Here is a 14,655-nt window from a genome sequence, read left to right as displayed (position 1 = left end):
TTTTAGGACTCATGGGGTTCTACTGTCGTTATGTTTGGCACTATGCCACACATGCTGCTCATCTCACCGCTTTGTTAAAATTAAATGTAGTTATTTGGAGTACAAAAGCCTCACAGACATTTACAAAACTCAAAGAGCTCATCACCACAACTCCAGTCTTGGCTCTTCCAGATTTTAATGCCATCTTCAAGTTGGAAAATGATGCTTCCTCAATTGTTATTGGCGTAATACTCTCCTAGAATGGTCACCCTGTGGCATTTTTCAACAAGCAAATGTTCCCTCGCCATTAGTCTGCCTCAACTTATGTCAGAGAATTATATGTTGTCACAAAAGCCATTAAGAAATGGTGTCAGTACTTATTAGGGACACATTTTCAAATATACACCGATCACAAGAGCTTAATTTTGGAAAGAACTTTTTTGCTTGCAAAGGACTATTCTCAAGTTCAACATCATATACCACCATTAAATAAATGGATAGATAAAGGTAGTTAATTGAACATTAGAAGCCTATTTAAGATGTTTTGCTATTGAGCACACTCGTTCATGGTTCAAGTATTTACATCTAGTAGAATATTGGCATAATACAACTCATCATTCTGTCATAGGGATGACACCCTTTAAATCCCTTTCTGGTCTCCCTCCCCTTGCTCTTCCAGAATATGTCCCTGGTTTAGCTTCAGTTCCAATTCTGGCATTAGATCTTAATTTACACCAGCGTAAAGACATCTCAGATTCATTAAAGGGGAATCTTCACAAGTCAAGACAACAAATGGTCGATCAAGCAAATAAGCATTGAAGGGATCTTACCTTTGTTGAAGGGGATTGGGTATAGATCCACCTTCAACCCTATTGTCAATCTTCATTCCATTGTCGATCCTCACAGAAGCTGGCCACCTCCAATGACCACCTCCCTCTGACCACCTCCAATGACCATAAACCCCAAAACTCTCCCACAACTCTTGACTCTCTCTTAGTCGACCACAAGAAACCAACCCAACCCTCTATCTTTCCAAACACTTCTGAAGTGTTAATTGAAATCCCAAGTACAAAAATCTCTTTGAGTTCCCCTCCCTCCTCAAAAGTTGCACTCATCCCCACCATCCAAATCGAAACCCTTACCCCATATACTCTAACCATTTCTCCTATGTTGGATAATCTTTCCCGATCTCCAACATCTACCACATCGCCACGTGAGCACTCACCATTCTCCCGTTCTCAACCACTTTCCTTGGGAGACATCAATAACTCTTTTATAACTGGCTCTCACATCCAATGTCTCTTTCTCTCCCACTAAGACAATACCACCCTTCCAAAACCACTAGCACCCACGGTTTTGAACTCCAACACTTCTCTTAAGGAATCATGTGTTGTCATCAACCATTTGTTCCCACCATCCACGTTAGCCATCTATGACTCACCATCTCCTTCAATGAACCTTTAGGACAAGGTTCTTGCTTAAGATGGGAATACTGATAATGGGATTGCCAACTATGAGACTTCTAGGCCCATCAAAATTACTTCTAACTTAGGTATATTAATGTTATTTAGGGTTTTGTTTTTCTTTTCCCTAAGGTTACCCCAACTTAGGTATATTAATGTTATATTGTGAAGACTATGTCATGAATGAATTAATGAACTATTTTCTCTATAGTTGTAGTGTAGTGTAGTCTCTACTACGTTTACCCTAGTTTAGCTATTAGCACTCTATCACACTAACACAAAATTCCAATAATAGACATTATAATTACACAAAATATATGATGAAATCATGCCCAAGTAGTAAGATAAAACTTATTGTAAGAATCGATCACGACAACCGACATCAAACAACACCTCTGGTGTGGTGGCACACACTTACTGACAAAGAGAAGCAGAGTGAGATAAAGAGAAGGAAGACCAAAAATGGGGGAGGATGAGAAGATAGTTACTAGTGGGGTGACGACAAAGTCATGGTGGTGTGACACTTGAGGTTCGACGCTAGTCGAGACAATGTTGGGTTGGTGGGTTTTTTTTCGTGCCCATGTGGTCACAATTATGAATCTAAGGTATTTGGAGGGAAAGCAAGGGAATGGAGAATTATGGAGATAGGGGTTTGGGTTCATAGTGGAGAGGTTGCGATAGAGGCGAGGTGGTGGTGGTTTAGGTTCATGGTGGAGGGAAGGTGGTGGGGAAGGGTTTAGGTTCATGGTAGCAAAGAGGATTGAGAGAGACTAAGGTTTGCGAATAGCAGGTGCAAAGAGTGGATCGAGAGTTCAAATACGTATGAGAAAAGAAAATAATTCAACATTAGTTCTACTTTGAATCAATGTTAGAATTCAATTTCAACATCAATATAGACTTTCTCTGATGTTAAATTACTAGTTCAACATCGGTAAAAATAAGAATTGATGTAAAATTATGTTTTCTACATCAATTTATAAACAATCAATGTTGTATAGTTGGAATTAAATGCCAAAATACCACTATGTCATTTACTACATCGATTTTTAAAGAACCAATATAATAGCAGCGACATAAAATGTATTATGTGTAGTAGTAAATTTAACCTAATAAAAAATATTACTCATGCTAATAATTTTTTAATTAAATTAGAGTTTAATTACACAAACTATCCTAAGGTTTTGTAAAATTATACAAATACCTCTTTTTTCTATTGCTACACCACCTCCTTAATTTCTTAAAAATATACACCGACACACCCTTATACATTACACCAATCATCGTGAATTGTTTGAAAAACTTACACTAAACTTAAAAAACAGGAGAATTTTGTGTATTTTCACGAAATGTCACATATAATTAGTGTAATTAGTTGTGTGCCGTATAGCAAACCTGCCCTTGGCCTATTGTTTCAAATAATGTAAGATATATGCAAGTTGAGTCTCAATAATTGGAGCATTGTTTAGTTTAGAGAATGACATTTTAAGAAAGATGTATAGGTTAATAAGCGTTAATCTTCTATTAAAATATAATAATGCTGAGGTAATTATAATAAAATAAGTCACTCGTGCCACTGTGCTAACCGCTTGTTGATACGTAATTGATGAAATCGTTTTCATTATACCAATTATTTCTCCATGAATGCCTTTTGGGACAAATCTTAGACTTTTTAATTAGACAAAACAAATGAATTATTCATGCTTTGATTCCATTTAATTTCAAAGGTGAAAACATTTAATTAGTCATTTTTTGTTGTTGTGTATTAAAAAATAATGTTAGAACTTAAGACAACATGTAAACTATATTCAAAATCTTCCACTGTTATGCTAGCGAGTAACATTCAATTAGTGATGTCACATTATAGAAAATATTTGTTTGGGTGGTGGATGCGGATTGGGTTTGTGGAGGTTGGTGGTGACCTGTGGCGGCCCGATGGTGTTTGGGTTTGGTAGATGTGGTGGCACTGTATTTTGCAAAATAAAAGACTCGTAAGAACTTTTTAAAAATTGAAGGATCTAATAATTGGCCACCAATAAAATATTATAGAAAATATTTAAAACAATTCAATAATTAGAACTTGTTAAAGATTTAAGAAAGGTTGTCAAATGAGTGAAAATGATAAAAATAATCATTCACTGAAGAATAAAAAAAAGCTTACCTAATTAAAACTTATTAAAATTCAATCATAGTTGTTGGACAAAGTAAAGCTCTCATATAAGAATATATAGTAATTAATAATTGATGCGGAATTGTTGATTCAATCTTCCATTATTTAATCAAAGAATTAAACTATCTTGTACTTTCCTTATTAAATTAACAGCGTAGTTTCCCCAACTCTCTCAACTTTTAATCTAGAAAAAGTCCAATCTTTATCTCAATTTGCATGCCATTGCATCGTCACCTATTTTATCCCATGCTACTTCATCTTTGCTTAACTTTCATTGGATCCTAATCAGCTTCTCTTATCCTTATCTCCATGGAAATTCCCCATACACTTCCTCTTCTCAGTCTCCACCTACATCTCTACTTGTACTCATTCGACTTTCTTTCAACACTTTAAATGCTTTATCTCTCAGTCTCACGTGTCTATCCCATCTACAACGAATCCTAGAAAAATTATTAGTCCCCACTCTTTCTTCTTCCTTCTCAAAAGATCGTTACCATCCAATATTTTGAGACCCCACAAATTATGTAGGTCTCATCATGATTTAATTAGACAAACAATTAAGAAAATGAGTCTATAAAATTGGAATCACATTATTCATCAAATTAAAAAAATATCAAATAAATCTCTAAACTTAACTTTAAAATTTTGATCGATGATGCATATTTATCAATTAAATCGTACAGTTTTTTTTAAGTTAGACTAATGTGATTGTTAATTTATATTTTCAAGGACTTTTTGTCTTCTTCAATTTCTTTCAATTTAAAGACAAATATGACAACATCTTCGAATTTCAAAGAATAAAGTGGCTGTGTACCTACTCTGATTTTTAATATTACTAGAACATCTTGGAGGATATACTTGAGGACAAGAGAACTTTTGTGGCAGCGATTAGTGCCCACGATTTTGGTGACGACAAAAACGTTATACGGATGAATAACGTGCTCTGAATTTTTTTAGAAGCCTAATCTGGATATACGCGGCGGCAGTCAAGAACTTATGTACTAGTGATGGAGATAAAATTTTAAATATAATGATAATTGATAACGATAAATAAGGTCCCAAATGAACATATGTAGACCTTCTTATATAGTCTCAAATATCTCACTTCCAAGTGATTTATTTTTTTTAATGATAAAGTTTATCTTATAATAAATACAATTTCAAGTCATGATAAATTTTGCCAGATATTCACATATTATTAGATAATTTAAATATAACTTGGATGTTTTGCGTGCTGTGTTCATGGCAAGAACATGAATTTGAGGAGTTTGTTTTGTGGTTAATATCTTAGTTAAGTGAGTGTTATGGAATTTGGGTTATGTCGCAGTATGTATGATAAGGAACTTGGCTTGTTGGTTTGATAGCTTATTGGAGGGAGGTAACGGTGTTGAAGGTGGGAGGGTTTTGGCACTTACAAAAATTCAATTGTTCAAAGTTGATTTGTGTTGATGCATTTCTTATATTTGATTGATGTGTTAATGTATTTGATTATGATTTGAAATGGAGCTGTGTTTTGAATTAAGGAGAAGTTCGTTGCGGGTTTTTTTTTTTCCCATAAGGAGTTGATTGGTTAATCGTAACTAACAAAGGAGTGTAATAATTTCTCAGTTTTTGGCTGAAAAAAGAAACGGTCACAAATTTCTTTAAATAAGTAAAAATAACTATCATATCATCCTTTAACATAGACAAATAAAAAATAAAGAAACAAATAGATGAGAGATCAACATTAAACAATTATTATACACAAATTTTTGTGTTTGAATTCATATTAATTTCTTGTTTCACTTTTTATATGATTGTCCTATCACTTGATATAAAAGTCAAGTTATAACTTAAACGTCATTATTTGGGTGTCACTTAGTAAGTCACATCGGTATTAAGTTTAACACACCAAATGATTAAGTTTAATTTTTTTAAAGCCTAAGGACATTTTTTAAAATTTAATATTTTTCTATTTTATTTTTATTTTTAAATTAATGTACTTTAAAAAGATGTTTTAATCCTTAATTAATTATTAATCTTCCTAATTCTAAACCTAACCTTCCTTGCTTCTATCATCTTTCCCACCATGGACAAGAGTAGTAAGTACTCGATGGTGTGGGAAAGTTACCAAAAAGAGGTAATTTTTTTTTTTGTAATTTACTAAATGGTGACAAATTTTAAATTAATATCCAAATAGAAATAAGTGTTAGGTGTTAGGATGTATTATGACTTCTGATAACAAAATCATAAAAAATAGGACACTTTAATTTATTTAATTTTTTTTACTGAAGTAGTAAAAAAGTTAACAACTTCTGGGTTTTTTTTTTTAATTTTATTTTTATGACTTCAAAGGTTTTTAATTTTTTTAAATATTTAGTTGAAATTATAACAAAATTTATGATTTCAAAGTCGTCCATTTATTTACTATTAAATAAAAAAATTATAATTTGATAACAAAAAAATATGACTTCAAAGTCACTCGACAAGGGTTTCATTTTTTAATTTAAATTTACAATTTCAAAGTCCTAAATTTAAATCTTATATTTACATTATTAAATATTAAATAATATAACACAATGATCTTCTAGAAAATATTAAATAAAAAGTATAAAAATATGTTAAATAAAAAAATATACAAAAATCTAGAAAATATTAAATAAAACTATAAATTAAAACTAATTTAAAGTGGTTAAAAATTAATGTAAAAATAAAAAATTAAATTAATTTTAATTTTTAATTTCTAGCATTTTTGTTCAACTTTTTAAATATTTTTTTTACTAATATTAACAAATAATATTAACTTAACATTTATCAAATAATACTTTTTACTGTTAAGTAAATTAATAATTTCATATAGTATTATTAATTAATTTTGTTTAATAAAATTATTTTAATATTAAAAAAAATAATTTAGTAATAAAAATAGTTGTTAAAATAAAAATAATATAATACATTAATATTAAATAAATAATAAAAATTTTAAATACAAACATAAAATTAAAAAGTAAAAACAATAACTTATATATATAAAAAGTTATTATAATTATATCTTTCAGTTCTAGACAATGAATATTTCTATAAAACAAAATATAAAAAATATATTAAATAAAATAATATAGAAAAATGTAGAAAATATTAAACAAAATAATATAAAAAAATTATAAAAAACATTAAATAAAACTAAAAATTAAAATTAATTTAAAACTAAAGTTAATAATCTTCCATGGCAAAATAAGTTGTGTGATGATATTATATAATTAGATAATATATAATACATATTGATTTGACTTATTTTAAAGTCACATCAAAATAATGACCTAATTTAAATTACTTTAGTTAAAATTATATATATTATTTTGCATGCAAATGATAAAAAATAAAATATTATTAACTAATGTATTTGACATTTTTAAAATATTTTTTATTTTTTATTTTTATTGTCATTAAAATAGTTTTATTAAATTAAATTAATTTTCATATTTTTTATTTTATAAATATATTTTTTCACTTGATGAAATAATTAATTTTAAATTAAATAAGAAACATTTAATCTTTTTACCAACCAACGTTTTTAGCTTAAAAGTTCTAAAACAAGTTCTATGTTTTATCTTGAAGCTCTTATTTCTATCTCTAACTTTAAAATAAAGTTTAAGTTAAAATTACGTTGGCTCAAATATGTCTTCATATTCTTTTTAAACTATGAATATTTTTTTTATTGAAGATAATTATGTTGGAGTCGAGTCAAATTTCGATGAACGATATAATTTTTTCTTTAAATATTTAGAACTTGAAACTCGAAACTTCTAAATTTAAGTGCTAGGTAATATTTTTATTTATTTAACATTGTGTTTTCAGCTAACCTCTTTAATTTATTAATCATATCCTTAAAACTTAACTGATTAATTTATTGTTGAGAAATATATCTATTTTACATATACAAATGTCATAAAATAAATGCTTGAATTAAAAATAACAACATCAATAAGAAAGAAATAGACAAGATGTGACAAGTGTCAATGAAATAGTTCTTTTAGGCCTCGAATTATCTAAACCGTAAAAAATCATACTTACTAAACAATATTTAATATTAATGTCACTTATTAAGTGATAAGTTTTAGGATAAAATTTACATGTGGTTCCTTTGGTGTTGATTCTCAATCAAAATGAAATTTCAATTGTAATTGAAGAATCTAATAAAAAAAACACATAAAGAAATACATCTAGATTTTGTCCTAAATTTTATTATGATATTAATTATTTGCTACTATTTCACTGGTAGGATTATGTAGTCTTAAGATTGTATTAATTGTCTAAAAACAGGATTGTATAAATTGAATTACAATTGTAAACTTTGGATGAGGAAGGATTGAAAAATATTTGTATTAATTTTCAAAGAATTTTAAGTTCTAGTGAGTAATATAATAGAGAAGATGTTGATTTATTTTAAAAATAAATATATTACATGAATTACAACAAAAAATATTAACTCTATTGAAAATATGAAATTAAATGAAAATATTTTTTTTTTCAAATGCATTTACTGTTTTTAGAATATTATTAACAATATTTATAATTACTTTTATTGTTAAAAGTAAAATTTTAAAATTAATATTATTCAGATCTTCTTTAATATTAACTATATGTTAAAAGATAAACTAAATGAATTTGTCATTTTATTTATTGATGGTGAAATGTTAAAAATATTTCATTTTAATTTGTAAACAATAAAAAATAAATTAAGGATTGATAAATTGTATAGTTAAATCTTAAGTATAAATTTCACTGAAGATCTTATAATTTATAGATAATCCCCTAAAAGACATATATATGCATGTACAGAGGTAAGTTAAAACTTAATACGTTGAAAAATTACAATATTATATATATATATATATATATATATATATATATATATATATATATATATATATATATATATATATATAACCTGATCCCACACTGTCATATATATAACCTGATCCGACACTGTCCACACTTATGGATATTAGAATTATAAATTCATATCCGTTGTGTACAGTGTACCGTGGTCGGGATGTGTTCTTATCCTTTTTTGGGGTATGTACTTAATCCCTTATCTAGTTGTTGAGATGGACGTTTTCGGTGAATAAAATATGGACAAAGCTTTGACTTCCTTCTAGACTTGGAACGGGTCGCGGCGAACACAGCTCATTATTTAATCCTTACAATTTTTTAAAAGCACGTATATTCTTTATTGGCTTTTTTATCATTTTAGTTTTTTTTTAAAAAAACTATTTACCTAAGTGGATGGGTCAACAAATAATTTACCAAAATGAATGATTCTTGTCATGTAGAATACACAAGATATCGGTCAAATGTATTCTAACTGAAGGTGCCATCCTGGTCGATGCCACATTTTTAGGTGGACTGTCAGAACAATAGTGTCATCCTATACGTCTCCACCAAGGAGGTAGTGCATGATGTCTCTAGTGGAGTTTATTTCCCTATGGTGCTTCAACAGGTGGCACCATACTGTTGACAGGAGGCGCTACCCTGTAGTGCTTCAATAGCTTTTACAGTTTATGACTTATATAGTGTTGAGTGTGTAGGGCTTAGGGTTAGGGTGTAGTGTTGAAGGTATAGGATTTAGGGTTGAGTAATTATAATATTATATGTAATTGTTTTTATTTGGTCAGTAGGGTTTTAGTTTAGTATTAGGCTTAAAGTTTACGTCTTAGGATTTAAGGTGTAATTGTTAATAATTTTAATATTGTATTTAGTTATTTTTATTTGAGACTTTATTTGAAAAAATAATAATATTTAATTATTGTTGATGCGTTTGGCTTTTTTGGTATGTAATTGTTTTTATTTGGTATGTAGGGATTTAGTTTAGTGATTAGGGTTTAAGGTGTAGGTGTTAATAATTTTAATATTGTATTTAGTTGTTTTTGTTTGATACTTTATTTGAAAAGATAATAATATTTAATTATTGTTGATGTGTGTTTTTGTATTTTTTGATAATTTATTGTATTTCGATTTTATAATACTTAAAGTAAAGATATTGATTCTTTTTTTATGAAAACAAATAAAGATATTATAGGTAGAAAATTTTCAAAAATTGAAAATAAAAAAACTACGAACAACAAAATGCATTAAAATTATAATGGAAAAATTGATGTCAATTATGTGGACAATTAGTCTTGTTTTGGCCTTGATGTCTGCATTGGTTACATGTTTGTGTACGTTGAGATTTTGTCCAATATTAATCCATTTCATTACTTATGTGTGTAGACTTTGGTTGACCTTTTTCACATATTTTGGATTCATCCAGAACAATAATAGGTTCACTCCTTTCAAGGATGGTTTCCTTGCAGCCAAGGGGATTCCAGTTGCCCAGACTTGAATGATGTTTTAGACTTTGTATACTTTATCTACTTAATGGTATGGATTGATGTGGAGATGGGCTCACACTGCGATGAGGTGGGAGTAATGATATTTGTAGGCTTGAAAAGCTCCATACTCACAATAACGTTAGTTCAATATAACAAACCATGTTTTACTTCCCTGTCGAGTGGTATGATTGAATGGCTCTTCAACATCAAATTTTGTCCTTCTATTTTAACGTGATAAGCATAAGCTTCAATGTGATTTTTTTCAAGGGCATCTAGCAACCTCTTACAGTAGTGTTAACTGACATGTATTCTGCTTAGGCTTGCAAACCTCTTCGCACAAAATACTGAACCAATATGTCGTGTGTGACCTTAACCAAAGCAATCACGGGCATATTTTGTGCACCTTTGAAGATCTTATTAATTGTCTCTGACAAATTGGTTGTCATATAGCCATACCTACGACCACCTTGGTCATGTGTCAAGCTCCATTTTTCTTTTGAAATGCCCCCAATCTAACGCTCAATTTCCTCATCAATCTCCTTGAATTTTTCAAGTTTCTGTTCAAACCGGTGCAAAGCATGTTGTATAACCTGTAGAAAAGTGGAATCAAATGTGTTGACCAGTAATTAGATGTAAATATAATGATGAAGAAGTACCTAATTTGATTAGCTCTTCATTTAACTTTGAATTCCTGAATTTGTGGTTGAAATTGCTTGCTATATGACGAATGTAATACACATGATAAGCATTAGGTGGTTGCCATTGTTGTGACATCACAACAACTGATTTGATGCCTTCATGTCAATCTAAGATCAAACATATGTCTTGTTGTTGGGTGACATGTTGTCGTTTGTTAGACAAAAACCATGACTAGTCACTTTGTGTCTCCTTCTCAACAAATGCAAAAGCAATTGGTAGTGCACACTCATTTCCATTTTGGGAAGTTGCAATCAACAAGGTAACTTCATATTTTCCATATAAGAATGTACCATCAATTTGCATTATGAGTTTGCACAAGTTGAACATGTTGACAAAAGTTTTAAACGTCCAGAAAACATGTTTAAATTTCCTAAATTGTGTGTGAAGTGCACCTCCATACCAAAATTCAGTGGTTTCAATCTCATAAGTGGAACCTAGACATTTTTGAACCATCCACCCTAACCACCTATTCAACAGATTGTTCGATTCATCCCCATCTCCATAAACCCTTGCTAAAGTTATCTATTTAGTTTTCTATGCTTTATGATACAATATCTTAACATGTTTTTTTGCTTGAAATCCATTCTTAAATCATGAACATCGACACATATGGGTCATTTTCAATTATGGCTTGAAATCTTTCCCATGCCCACAACTGTACCAACACACATGCTCCCCCCATTTCAACGACTTCATAAGAAGTCACCTTACACAACTCATGATAAACATAACTAAGCATGGAGGATCCCCAACTATAACCCCCCATGTTGTTTAAGATATGCAAGCAATGGAAGATACCTCAATGGTGCATATATCCCAGAATGGTTAGTAAACCTACCTCCAAACAAGAGTAAAATATAAGCATGTGTATATCACTCCAACTGCAACTTACTATGTGCATGATCCTCAATGTTGTTAAAATGTTTTCTAAGCCATTTCATCTTCACCCTACTCCCTTTATGTTAGGATAATTGGGAATAACTCCTAACTCCTGCATACTTCACCCCAGTTATGAACACCACCGCCAGTCACAGCTTCACCATCTACGAGTAAACCTAACAAAAATATTCACATTTTGCAATGTGATTGTGCACTCACTAACTGACATGTGAAATGAGGGGACTCTGGCCTCCAACACTCAACAAGTTCCATCATTAAGTGATTATCAAAAGGGAAAAAAGGAATTTGTTCAACGACAAGAAAACCAGCTTGCTCCAATAAATTCCTGATAATTGGTTCAAATTGTTCTTCATTGCGTTGTTGCCCTTGATGACCTTGGCCTTGTTGCCGTTGGGCTCGTCTTACTCGCACTACTAAAAGATTCATTTTTTACGACGCGCATTCTAAGACGATTATAAGTAACCGCCTTAAAATGTCACACGGTGGCAGTTTTGTAATTAAGAAGAATAATTTTCCTTTTATGACACACATTCTAAGACGGTTTTATCGAGCTGCCTTAGAATGTACTAGGGACAACTTAAATGACAACGGGTTTCTATATAAAAGCATCGTTGTTTTTTCCCTAATCATGTAATTGCCATGCGTACTTTAATTTGAAATCCCCTAGACTCTTGCGCTTCCTTTAGAATCTTGTGCTTTAGCTGCTCCACTGGCTCCTGCAGGGAGCCAAACTCCTCCGCTAGGTGCTCCAGCTTCGAGGGAACGACCAACTCCGAGGTAGTGAGCATGGAGCAGGAGATACCAGGGTTCGGTCTGAATCGGGTTGGACGCATTTGAATGGTTTAAGTAACGATAGGCGGCATTTAAAGGGTTGGAGGAAGAAAGGGTTTGTTGCGTTCCATGAGGAAGAAGGGGTTTTCCGCTGCACTCAGCCGCGAGTCCCTCGGAATCCTCCCTCATCTCCAAGCTTCAGTCCTCCGATTCCCCCGACATCCATGCCCTAGTCTCTGATTACCTCCATCCCCTGTCAGATCTCAAGCCAACCAAAAAATCCAACCCCGACCAAACCCTAATTCGCTCACTCGCCAAGTGTTTTCTCTCCTTCCTCAACGCCTCCTTATCCATCCTCCCAAAATGGTTCCTTGAGGTCTCCAAGTCTAACAACGTCGTCTCCCTCCTCGAGTTACTCCGTGTTTACAAGATCTGCCTCGATTGCTTGGACGTTGTCGCTTCTCAGTTGGGTTCTAAGCCCTTCTTCGTCGAGTTCCAACGACTTCGCCTAATTCACTGCCTCGAGTCATGTGGCCTATTTGACGAAGCCCAACTTGAGGGTTTAGGGGTTTTAGAGAAGCCTCCACCCGCCAAGTGGAAGGGTAAGCTTCTCCCTGAAATAGACAAGGGCAGTGGAGAGGGTAAAGAATTGTGCTCTTTGGTCGTTGATATTGTTGTGAGCCTCCTGAGGTGTGCAACCGCGGGTTTGGCTAAAAAGGATGCCCATTTCAGGAAGGTGCTTTTGTTGGTGGAGGAAGTAAGCCCTTGGCTTAGGTTAGTTTATGCTTTGCTTATTGTTGTTGCCTCTAATTTATGTGTTTTGCTTCTCTTTGTTTGTGTGTGTGTGTGTGCCCCTGGTATTGCAGCTTAGCCTATGAGAACACTGTACTGCACCTGTACCCCTTTCCAGTTAGCTAGGAGTTAGGCAGTGTCCAATTTAGTAATCAGTTGTCTTAAATTCTCACTTGTATTTTATTCTCAATTTTCAAATGCTCTCTAAGAGAGTTTTTGTTTAGGTGTTAGTCTTGTTTTTGCCTCAATTAACTTTTTATATCATCTAGACTGAAGTGAGCTGTTAAATTGTCTTTTTATACAACTTATTGTTTCAAGAGATTGGATTCCAATTCGTATGAGAAGTTGCACAAGATGTTAGTAACTCATTTGGGCAAGTGCACTTTAAATTTATTGGGGAGTACGCCATTTCCAGATAGATACTTGGTGACCTTGTTTTGGTGTACAACGTTGACTGAATATGTGAAATCTCCCATCAAAGATCAAGTCTACAAGGTAATAATGCAGGACTCTAAACTAATCTTTTGGATATATTCATCAATAAAATTTTCACTTGCAATCTTGATAAAATGTTAAATGCAGATTGCCCTCAGGGTATGCTCATTATTGTTTGCACTGAGGGATAATAACTCCTTGTATATCATGGATATACTAGAATCCATAGTTCGCGAGTGCAAGGTGTTAATTATTCTATCATTTGTATTTACTAATTTTTTTTTTGGTAGGACCATATTTTTTAGTTACTAGTTTTTTTTCCATATAAATAATAAGTTTGGTATTTTCTTGTTGGAGCAATTGATTCCTATATTCAACAATCTTTCAGGTTGAGGAGGAAAACACAGGAACCGACTTTGTTGAACTTGTATATTACTGTGCAAATAAATGTCAAACTGCAAATGAAAGTTTTTGTAGTACATTTGCAGCATATTTGAACAAAATAGCAGAACATTTCAAACAAGTATTTTTGTATCAAAGTTTTCTAGTGTATGCTTTTCATTTATGCTGCTATTCTCGACATTTGTATTCCAATTTGATTGAAGTAACTGGGCAGGTTATGACACCCATAAATTCAATACTGAGGCTTTATGCTGCTGGATTGCTCCTTGTTTGTTGTGATTTGAGGTCCAGAGCTAGAGATCTAGCATCCTCTGGTAGTGCAAAATTTGAGTGTTTGCTTGGGACTTTACTAGAAAACAAGAAAATACTACAACGTTTCGGATCTTGAGATTGTCGACTTCAAAGTTCTGACCAGAATGGACCAGTATGAGATTAGGGAAGTCGAGGTTTGTTCCTTTTATGTAAATTTATATTTATATATTTTAGAATTGAACCACATTCATACATTTTAAAATTTTACTGGGTTGCCTTTGATTGATGTCCCTTTCTGTTTTCCCCTTATATTTTGAGAGAAGAGAAAAGTTTTAGATGTGAGCTGTTTTGTTCTAATGGTAGAATACAACTAAGGAGAAGATGGAGATGACTACACCTGTTTTCACAAGTAAGATGGAGATTACTACACCTGTTTTGTGAA

At 31.8% G+C, this 14,655-nt stretch overlaps 1 long non-coding RNA gene across 1 annotated transcript; it reads right to left on the bottom strand.

Moving 5' to 3' along the window:
* Positions 1 to 436: 436 nt before the first annotated feature.
* Positions 437 to 1,579, bottom strand: LOC114386498. The gene is made up of 2 exons (XR_003661094.1): positions 810 to 1,579; positions 437 to 702 (listed from the first exon to the last, which is right to left on the bottom strand). It is a non-coding gene; the product is annotated as an uncharacterized LOC114386498 (long non-coding RNA).
* Positions 1,580 to 14,655: the final 13,076 nt, after the last annotated feature.

Source organism: Glycine soja, chromosome 15, assembly GCF_004193775.1.
Source record: "Glycine soja cultivar W05 chromosome 15, ASM419377v2, whole genome shotgun sequence".
Lineage (NCBI taxonomy): Eukaryota > Viridiplantae > Streptophyta > Magnoliopsida > Fabales > Fabaceae > Glycine > Glycine soja.
The sequence above is the reverse complement of the archived record's forward strand: the minus strand, read 5'-3'. Positions and strand labels throughout refer to the sequence as shown.